Source organism: Prenolepis imparis, unplaced genomic scaffold (genome assembly GCF_030444845.1).
Source record: "Prenolepis imparis isolate NDT839.2.m4 unplaced genomic scaffold, iyPreImpa1.0 SCAF_1, whole genome shotgun sequence".
Lineage (NCBI taxonomy): Eukaryota > Metazoa > Arthropoda > Insecta > Hymenoptera > Formicidae > Prenolepis > Prenolepis imparis.
In genome coordinates this window covers 21,961,280-21,972,283 of record NW_028141159.1, presented here as the reverse complement: position 1 = coordinate 21,972,283, position 11,004 = coordinate 21,961,280, and the positions used below count along the sequence as shown (strand labels likewise).

Here is an 11,004-nt window from a genome sequence, read left to right as displayed (position 1 = left end):
GAAATGCGTAAGAGGGCGGCATTCTACATAGATTGTGTTCCGAAATATATTCATCAAAGTGCAGCACTTGACCGACCAATCAGAGACCGAGGATCTCTTTCTCCTGATTGGTCAATCAAGCTCTTCGCCCTAGGTGAATATATTTCTGAACACAATCCAGCTGCACTCTTGTACACCTTCACATCGTTCGTAATCAACGGTCGCACGCTCGTCGCCGGTCTACGAAAGTACGAGTATTAATTAGTGATAGTGTCTTTACGCCGTTAATTATCGTACAAATCCGATCGCGTCGCGTGTACCGACATCGTGATCGCGGTCGCACGTACGAAATTCATCTCGTCGGCCGCAAATCTCGCGTAACGCGTTCGTTTTCTAGTCGCAATTTCGAGACGCGCAGTACGCCAAGGTCGAAGTCGGGGTGGGGGGGGAAGGGTGGGGGGAAGGGTGGGGGGAGCGGCGTACGTGCGAGCTCGCCTCGCCGACCCCTTCCCCCTCCCCCCTCCCCCCTCCATTCCAACTTGGCCGTCTTGTCGAGACGTGTTGCGCGTCCCGGAACTGGGACCAGTAATAAACGAACCGTTACGCGATATTCTCGGCGGACGAGATCAATTTCGCGCGTGCGATCGTGATCGTGATGTCGGTACACGCGACGCGATCGGATTTATACGATAATTAACGGCGTAAAGATACGAATTGATACTCGTACTTTCGTGGCCCGGTGATGAATCGGCGACTTCAGAGTGCGTCGCGAGGAAAGTCGCCATCTTCGTTCGATAAGGCTCTCCGAGAAGTTAGCCCTGAAAACAGCGGCGACGTGAAAATGGAGCATCGGTCGCGCGCGAATAAGCTCTCGCGTTTCTCGCGTTTTATCGAAACGCGTCGAAGATTGTGATAATTAAAGCCCGGGCGTCGCCGCGCGTCGCGGACGAAAAAAAGTAACGCGAATGCAAGTGTTTCGAGTGAGTGCCACAACCAAAAAAGAACGGCGCGGAGAGAGAGGGAGAGAGAAAGAGAGAGAGAGAGAGAGGTCGGAGGCATCGGGCAACGGCGAAACAACGATAGGGTAAATATAATTTAGAATTTATTTAATTTTTCATTTGTTATTTGTGAAATCATCCATTTATCTTCGCGGTAATAATCCAAATTTTACATTATTGTATAATAATGAATGTAAAATATCCTAGATTTTATATTTAAAAAAATACTTAATAAGAATATTTTATAATAATATAAATATTTGTATATGTGTAAAATACAATTTCTACATTGTAATATTTAAGAGATATGTACTCGGCAAATATTTAATCGCCGTCAAATATTACGAACATCGCGGAAATGAAATCGGTTTTAATTAATGTAATATTCAATCAATTATAATCGCTATAATAATTTATATTACGATTATATTTTTGAGCGTATTTCGAATAACGTATAAATATGATAAACATTAATACGCGTAATCAATAATTTGCGTATGCAAAATATTAATGACTAATTAAATAATCTCGAGAGATGAAAAAGTTATTATCCATTTCACACACGTATAAAACGCGACAAATTGTGGAGCGTTTAAAAATTCTCGTAATATATATCTTACTTTATTTTATCGGATTGTGTGGCTAAATGATTCTTTTTCGAAAGAGTCGCTTATCTCGTGTTCGATGTAACATGATACGTAGTCACATATACACGAATTAGCTCGCTCGCTGTTCGCACATATATATGTACTTATACATATATAAAGTGGTCGAGCTCGGCTACCGAGAGTCCCCCCCCCCCCCTTCCACCCTCCGCCTCGCACGAGTCGAACTTTTTTAGAATAGATAATAAAATTCTCCAGTTTAGTCTAAACTATCGCGAGATTCAGATTGCACTTTCAGCGATTCTCATCCTGATTATAACCGTCGTATTATTTACGCAATCGAGTGCGTAATAGTATCGAGAGTGATCAATCAAGTTTCTAATGAATATAGCAACGGAGTTTCAATAACTATAGTGACTAAAACTATATTACACTGGAACAACAGTAGTTCCGCGATAGTTTCTCCGCAGTTTTGAAAGAAATAAAATTGCCGAGAATAAATATTGCCTGCGAAAGTAAAAGTAATAAGAGTGCCCAGAAATGTATCGGGAAACCGAAAAAAGTGATATTGTGATAAAAGTGTGCATGTCGCGTAAGAACAGAATTATATTCATCATTGGAATTAATCGCTACAGTTATAATTACACGGTATGATACAATTATAAGGATTACTTGTCTCTCAATACATTCAAATCATTATTTTATTTTATTGAGAATAAATATCGTCTACAAGTAAAAGTATGCAATATCAGGTGTATCGAAAAAAATATCGGGCGATTATTGTAGTAGACGAAATATTATGTCTATTTTGCTCGCATTTTTTTCTGCGCTTTCTTTCTCTCTCTTCCTCTCTCTCTTTTTCTCTTATCTCTTTTTCTTTTTCTTTCTTTTCTCTCTTTCTTTTTTTTTTCTTTTTTTTATTCTCTTTCTATTTCGCTAAATTATTTGAATATACATATATTCGTCTCAAATACTAATTCAAGGGAATGAAAAAGTAACAGATTTAATACAATATATTGTGTCAATATGACACACAATTCTCTCTCTAAATAATAAAATAAAATCTTAAATAAATAAATTTTTATAATCGAAAAAGTATTGTTAAATATATTAATAAAGTGATTATTAAATGTTTAATATAAAAGTCTCTTCTCCGATTTTTTGAAACTCATATTTTATATACAAATCTGCTTGAAAGAATTGTCATTTTTGCTCTATTTTTTATTTATAAAATGGGACGAGAACGGTAACATTTTCGAGTGACAGATTCGTTTTCTATCATGAAATATATAGAATATGTGAGCTCCAAAAAAATCTTTACATTGTGCACATTTACTCAACATTGTTTAAAAAATTTATAATGTGCATTATTTATATATAAAGAAAATCAAATTTTTATTTACATCATAAAAAGTCCATAAAATTTTTTTGACATTTTCTTAAATATCTGTTTAAATAAATGAAAAATTTAATTGCATTCAATAATTAATTTTCGAAATATTAAATTATTTTAGATATTATTTTAATTTAGATACATTTATTATATTTTACAGATCGACATTGTGTGCAACAACAACTTCGCTGTGCATCGTACCGGTGAGTAATAATGATTTGATTCATAATATTATGTACTATAGTACACACACCTCTACGACCTCTTATGATATAGAAAAGGAAGTTTTCTAAGAGTCAGAATTTGAGGGACCCGTTGTAATCCGAAATTCTTGCTCGTGTGTGCGAACATATATGTATATATGTATATCTATACATATATATATTCTGGTTATCTTTGATTATTTTACATCAAAAGATGCAAAGTGCTTTATTTGTGTAGTACTTTAAAATTTTTTAATTTCTCATTATACAAAAAAAATTTGCTAAAAATAAAGAATCAGAAAAACTTTATGTTTAGCCCGAAATATTATTACATTTTTTAAAAATATGTAATTATTTTTGCAGCCTACTTAATATATTAGCGAATTTTGAATTTTTGTTGCAAAAATGCACAAAATTTTTAAGCAGTATATAAAGTTAAAGAAATATATCAAATTAATGTTTATCGTTACATTAGCGAGATAGTTTAATTCAGTAGCTTATATTTTTCTCTGAAGTTTCGAAATCTCATTTTTGTTGTAAAATAATTTCTTACTTCACGTAACAACAAATATTATAAGATTAACAAAGTATTTATGGTTCAACGAAAACAATTGCTTTATTTTTTCTTTTTGAAACTAGAACAACACAAGCGCGCGCTAAAATAATAGTATGTAATATAAAAATGTAATAAAATAATAATATATATTTGAAATAAAATGTTATAGTACTTTAAACTCGATTATAATTTTTTGACAGTTATCAGCTGATTTTTGTCAAAAAATATTCGAGTTTAAAGTATTGTAACATATTCTTTATAACATTATTATTTTAATTTTTATAAAATTTTTGTTTTAAAATTTAATTAACAAATTAATGTTTTAATCAACTGATTTCTGTCAAAAAATATTAATAAAGCGTTAATTTGTTAGTTAAATTTTAAAATAATATATATATATATATGTTATAAAAATTAAAATAGTAATATGTTATAAATAATATGTTATAATACTTTATATCCGCGATTAATATTTTTTGACAGAAATTAGCTGATAACTGTCAAAAATATTAATCGAGTTTAGGGAATTATAACATTATAACACATTATTTGAAACATTGTTTTAAATGTTATAACCTATAATTATTTAAAAATTTATATAGCAAATTAACATCTTAGTAATATTTTTTGACATGCATCAGCTGATTAAAGCGTTAATTTACTAATTAAATTTTAAAATATGTTATAATAATTAAAATAATGTATTTTAAATAAAATATTATAGTACTTTAAACTCGATTAATATTTTTTGACTGTTATCAGCTGATTTCTGTATCATTCTTTTTTATAAATTCGAGGAATAACGCACGCGTAGTGCGCGCTTGTGTTGTTCTAGTCCCTTTCTAAAAAAAAACATTAAGTCGATTCTCGCAAGTATTGTTGCCTCTTTTTCGCGATGTTGATTAACTACCTCGATTTGCGTTGTGCGTTATATTCATATTCATCGAGAAGCTGTCATCGCGAGGGTTAGCAGTTTAACAGTTTGTCCAAAATAGAATTAAATAAAATAATATGTTTTTAAATAATATGTTTTAATACTTTAAATTCGAATAATATTTTTGACAGTTATCAGCTGATTTTTGTCAAATAATATTAAATGCGGACAAAGTATATATTATATTTACAACATATTATTATAATTAAAATAGTAATATTTTGTAAGTAATATAATATGTTAGAATACTTTATATCCGCGATTAATATTTTTTGACAGAAATCAGCTGATAACTGTCAAAAATATTATTCGAGTTAAAAATATTATAATATATTATTTAAAACATAATATTATTTTATTTAATTTTATTTTGGACAAACTCAAACTGCTAACCCTTGTGATGACCTACTCGATGTTATGTAATGCACAACGCGAATCGAGATTGCTAATCAGCATCGTGGAAAAGCGACAACAGTATCAATAACATGCTTTTTTTAGAAAAGGATAATTTTTTTAATATGAATAATCATTAATTTAAAACTGAACTAATGAAATTCTTAAAGTATAATTAACGAACAATCGTCAACCGAACATAATAAAAAATTAATATAAAATGCTTTTTTTATATATCATATAAAATTCAAATAATAAAATAAAATAAAATTCTAGAGTTAATTTTATATCTATATCAAATGTTAGTATGATGTATTATTGTTTCGTTAATGCTGAAGGAGAGCTTCGTTCTCTCCGATTTTGCCGAAACTTTATACAATATTGTGTATTTTTGTGCGTAAAACACGAATCTATAAATTAAAATCCGGTTCCCCCAAGGGAGAGGAACTTACTGTAACTTTTTTCTTACTTGAGAGCGCCAATTTTAATTTACAGATTCGTGTTTTACGCACAAAAAGACACAATATTGTAAAGTTTTGACAAAATCGGAAAGGACAGAGCTCTTCTTCAGTATTACCGGAGACATTGATGAAACACAAATTCTTTCTCGTGTAAATTATATTCACAAACTGAAATTATTATTAAACGAGCAGTCTTTCAGTATAAAACTTTATGAAACTGTAATTTCAAAAATAACAAATTGTATAAGCAGCTTTGCGTTGTTGATTAACTAAGAGCAATCGCAAAGAAGACAATCCCTCGGATTCGCATGGAATTTAATAAAGATAGAATATCTGTTTGATTTAAATATCTGCACTCTTATAGACACATGCATACAAAACCCCATAAAACCCCTATTTCGGAAAAAATATACTTTTATAGAACAAGCAGAGCCCTCGTCATTTCCCGCGAGTTTTCCCTCAAGTCTATTCCCGGGGATATATTCGCCGTTGATAAAATCGCGCTCCCTCGGAATTACCAGCCCCAATCTGCCGCGAAATAAGGGTTGACGCGGAGGAGGGTGACGCGGAGGGTCTCGAGGATCCCCGCCGAGGGGTTGGTGAATTCGCCTGCGCGAAGCTTTCCGCGGTTTGGAGGCTCGCCACAGGATGGCGACGCTTCTCCTCGAGCGACAGGAAGTGCGCCTTCGACCCCTGCGCCTGGGCCAAGGACGAATCGGCCAATCGTGGCGGGAACGGCGAGTCCGAAGTCCGGGTAATTTCCTTCGCGAATTCAAGGGCGGCGCGACCGCCATTTTCGCCGACTTCGATCGGTGACTTGTCCGCGATTCTGTGGCCGATCGCTACAAGATCATCGAATCTGATTAATTTTTTTATATCCTTTATGACTTTGAAATACTTATTGATTTCCATTTCTTTCACGTTAATGAATTCTAAAAGATTTCGATAGGTTTAATTTAATTATAAAAATTGAACTCCTATTTTGTGTAAGTAATAAAGAAACAGGTTCCTAGAGGGTTGAAAGAAGAGCTTTTGTAAAACTATAGACTGAATAACTTGAAATAGAAAGCGATTAATTAAAATATTAAAATTGATGTTAGATTGAAAATTGAGATCCAAAGTAGGAGAAAATTTTCGATTCGCGAGTACGCATCGTAATTAAAATATCATAATCGATTAATGCAACTAATAAGTGCATATGAGATTGCATGAGATACATTTGTGTCGAGCAATAATAATATTAATTTGATAATTAAAATAAAAATTATTAATTAATAACGAGATCACCGAATCTGATTTATTTTCATATTCTTTACGACTTTAAAATACTTTTTTGATTTCTATTTCTTTCACGTTGATGAATTCCAGAAGATTTCGATAGATTTAATTTATAGAAACTGAGTTCCTATTTTGTGTAAGCAGTAAACAAACAGTTTGCCACTTATTAAAGAGTTAAAAGAAGAGCTTTTGACAAAATTATAGATTGAATAACTTAAATAAGCGACTGCTTAAAGTATTAAAATAGATGTTAGATTAAACATTCAAAGAGATCCAAAGTAGGAGAAAATTTTCGATTCGAATATGCATCATATATTAATTAAAATAACGTACTCGATTAATGCCAGTAAGTGCACATGATATTGCATGAAATGCATTTGTGGGGGGGGGGGGGGGCGAACAATAACAATATTAATTTGATAATCAAAATAAAAATTATTTATAAAAATGAAAAAACTATTATATTAATTAATCATAATTATAAATCATTTATTAATTTATTAATAAAAAACTATATTATATTAATTAATCATAAAAAATATTAACAAAGAATCACGCAGGTTTGTGAGTCGTTTGCGATTTTTTTCAAAAGCTCGTGCATGATTCGATGCATCTATATCCTCCGATCGTATATTTAATATCCCACTTGATCTCCTTACAAGAAGAGAGACGTCGTAAAATTTAAATGAGACATAACACTCGACGTACGACGAGATGTTATCCGCACAGCCTCCGCTGGATGTCTCTGCACTTTTATATTAAACTTTCACCATTGCTTTTTTATTTATCTTCGCGTCTTCGTCCCGACGAATTTCTCGAAAACGTCGAAATGCGTCGACACGTGAAATCTCCGTGAAATCTCCCTTTCGTCCTTTCAATTATGCAGATCCGTCCTGCACCGACAGCGAAAGAAGAAATGATTTACATATCGCGAAAATATGCATGCCACAGGGATGTAAATCCATAAGCGATGCCGATGACGACGTTGAAGTTTCGCATGAAAGGGAAAAAAAGAGGAATCGAAAGGAGATCGCGAACAAAGGTACATCGAGCGAGAGAAGATTGTGGCAAAGGCTCATCCTCTGGGAGGAAGCCCTCCAATTAGCATGAACGCGGAGACGATAGATTTAAACTTTAAACAATTCAGCCGAAACCGCAAACCGGATCGAGTGGGATTCGAGAAGTTGCAGCGAATGAGCGAGATACTTTTTCTACGGATGTTTTTCCTCGTTGCTTCTCTTCTCCAACTGAATGCACAAGTGTTTCAAACTTTTTTATCTTTCTTTCTCGCAAGTGCGGATACATATTAAATAGAATTTAATGGTATAAAATATGTTAAAGTTTATCTATCACACATAATGCGATAAATAAAAAGACTTAAACATATACTTTATATCATTAAATTCTATTTAATATATGTATTTGAGAAGTTGCAAAAAAAAGAAGATAAAAGTATGTTGTATATGAACAAATTATTCTCTCTTTTTTGACATAAGCAATTAAAATACAAACGGTTTGTAAACTTTAAATCTACAAATATTCCCCTCTAATCTTGGAGATAAATATAAAAAATAAGAAGATTTTAATCCTCTTACGTAATCATTGTTAATGTTAAATTAATTTCGGAAAGTAAAGGTAATCCAAAGAAATATTATTTAATTAAGCGTCTATTCCGGTAAAACGAGATAATAACATATTAGCTTTATTAGCTTATCAATTTCGTAATTCTTCTGACATTTCAATTAATTTGTCCGTAAAAATTACAAAATGTTTACACAGTCACAATTCAGATTTATCTCAATTTTTGATGATTTAGTTTGCGATGCAAATACGAGTGAATTAAGAAGGAGTAAAACTTTATTAATCACATAAAAGCCGACATATACAAAGATCTGGAAGAGCTTCGAGATTTTCAAGAAATTCGGCTGCTTGACATCTGAGCATTCTTTTGATTCTATGCAACAAAAAGAAACATCTCAAAACTTTCTTTTATATTTTTAATATATGTATTATATATAAATATATATATTATCTATATCTCACATATTATCTTTAGATTTATCACAAACATTACTTTTTCGTATAAAAACGCAGTCATTTAGGTATCTATTATAGAAACCAGCAATGCAAATATCTTGATAACTCAAAAATGTCATTACATTAAAAGCATAGTACTGAAACCGATATACTATATAATGTTTTGGGTTGCAGAATATGTAAATTTTTACTTAATAAGCATTTATTAAAAATAGTCTTCTATTAGATTATATAATATTACAAATATTGTCTTAGATTTTTTTCTCTTGAGCAATTGATTTTCTTTCGAACGTGACCGGAAATTGAGATCTGACAGATCTCAAAACTGACATATCCACCTAAAACTACAGGAACATGATATACGTATATATGTAGAATAGAATAGAAATCATGATATAAAAGGGAGATTAAAATAAAAATAAAACGCACAGACTTAGATCACACATGGTATGAAAAAAGAATTCCGCTATTTATATAAAAGACGAGGAAACTCTTAAAGAAAAGAGCATTTTCGGGCCATTCTCGAGCCATTTGCACCAGGTCCGGGAAGTATAGGGGGTGTGTCGATTGAAAGGAAACTCTGTACCCTCCCTCTATCAATTCTAATCAGAATTATCACGCGTCATCGATCTTCCGTAGAACGGAGGGGCGGGGGAGGAAGGAGGCGACCCCGGTTCGATCCCGAAACGCTCCCTCCCTCTCCCCCGCGCGTAACGATCGGAGCTGTCAGGCGCGAAACGTGAGTCGCGCGCGCGACTCGTCGTCGTCGTCGATTGTTATTATTAGCGCGAGCAAGCGCGGTTGAGAATCGCCAAGCACAGACAACTGAACGGGACACCATGGCCGGCGGTATGCGATCCTGCTGCCGCGACGGCTGCCAGCATCGACGGCGTCTGCGTGGCGACAGCTGGGCGTGCCATCTTGCACGTCTGCGTCCGGCTGCCCATGGTACCAGGCGAGCATAAACCGCCCGAACAGAGGCCCGGACGTGGAGTCTCGTGTTTAGAGCTCGCCAACTGTCTCATCATCATCGTCGAGGAGAGAGGCGAGCCGAGCCGGCTCACCTCCTCGTCACCAGCTGACACCAGCCGTGCATGCGCGCCCGGTTTCGCTTACGAAACGTGAGAATTCGGAAATCCATATATGTAGGATGCACGGATGTCCGCAGGAAGGGGGAGAGCAAGAGCCCCCTCTTGCCCCCTCCTGGAATCAGCAAAAAATTGAGCATTTACTCTCTCTTTGAGTAAATAGTTTGGAACTTACTTGCACATTTAATATAAAAAAATAACAACATAAAAAAAATTAAAAAGGGAACGAAAAATTTTAAAAATTCCCTTTCCTCCTGGAAAAAATCCTGCAGACACCAATGTATATACATATATGATATAATAATCGATCAGTCATATTTTCGTCGCTATAAATTGCATTTTGCGGAAATTATTATTCGTCGTCGTAGTATCAATCTGAGATGAGTGGGATAGAGAGCATTTCGTGGAAACGAGATAGATAGTTTGGATCTGATAGAGACGTACAACGTCATTAGGGAATATGTCTACCTCTTTCTCTCGCGGGAAGAAAGGAAGCGCCGAGGGCTGACAAGAAGAAGAAGAAAAAAAGAGCATGTGACCTCCTCGTGGAATCATTATAAGATCAAACCGGTGCTGCCACTCGGGTCGGGAGAGAGTCACACTCTCTCTCTACCGTGTACCGTGTACGGTAGAAATGAGGAGAGGGCCTGTGTTAGAGCGAGGTCGCAGGAACGGCAAGAGGTCGTCGAAAGCGATCGACTGGGACCTACGAATATGGCTATTAAGGTCTCGCGAGAACCGTCAAACAAGAAGGAAAGCCCCCCTCCCTTTCCCTCCCCTCTCGTACCTCTATTAGCTGCGTGAAACATTTTTAATGTTGACGAAAAAATTTAGACATATAAAAAAATTGGAATTTTCTTTCCAAGATTGATAATCTTGTGAAAAATTCAAAGAAACTCTAAACTGAGAGATCGCATAATAAAAATGTTACATATATACATATACTCCCTTATATATTACTTGATTTATCTGAAAAATTGATTAAATTAAAAGAGGCAGAGTCTCTCGCGAGACTATTATTAAGATGATGTTCCTGTTAATTTTGTAACCAGCCGAGGCTCGACGCTCTCAGGAATATC

The 11,004-nt window shown here is 34.2% G+C and overlaps 1 long non-coding RNA gene across 1 annotated transcript in view; it reads left to right on the top strand.

Annotated features, from left to right (window-relative positions):
• The first annotated feature begins 796 nt into the window (after positions 1 to 796).
• Positions 797 to 11,004, top strand: part of LOC145939818 (uncharacterized) — a 74,348-nt gene continuing 64,140 nt past the window's right edge. The window contains exons 1-2 of the long non-coding RNA XR_014425909.1: positions 797 to 1,063; positions 3,136 to 3,178. This is a non-coding gene — a long non-coding RNA (uncharacterized LOC145939818). The remainder of the gene's footprint in view (positions 1,064 to 3,135; positions 3,179 to 11,004) is intronic.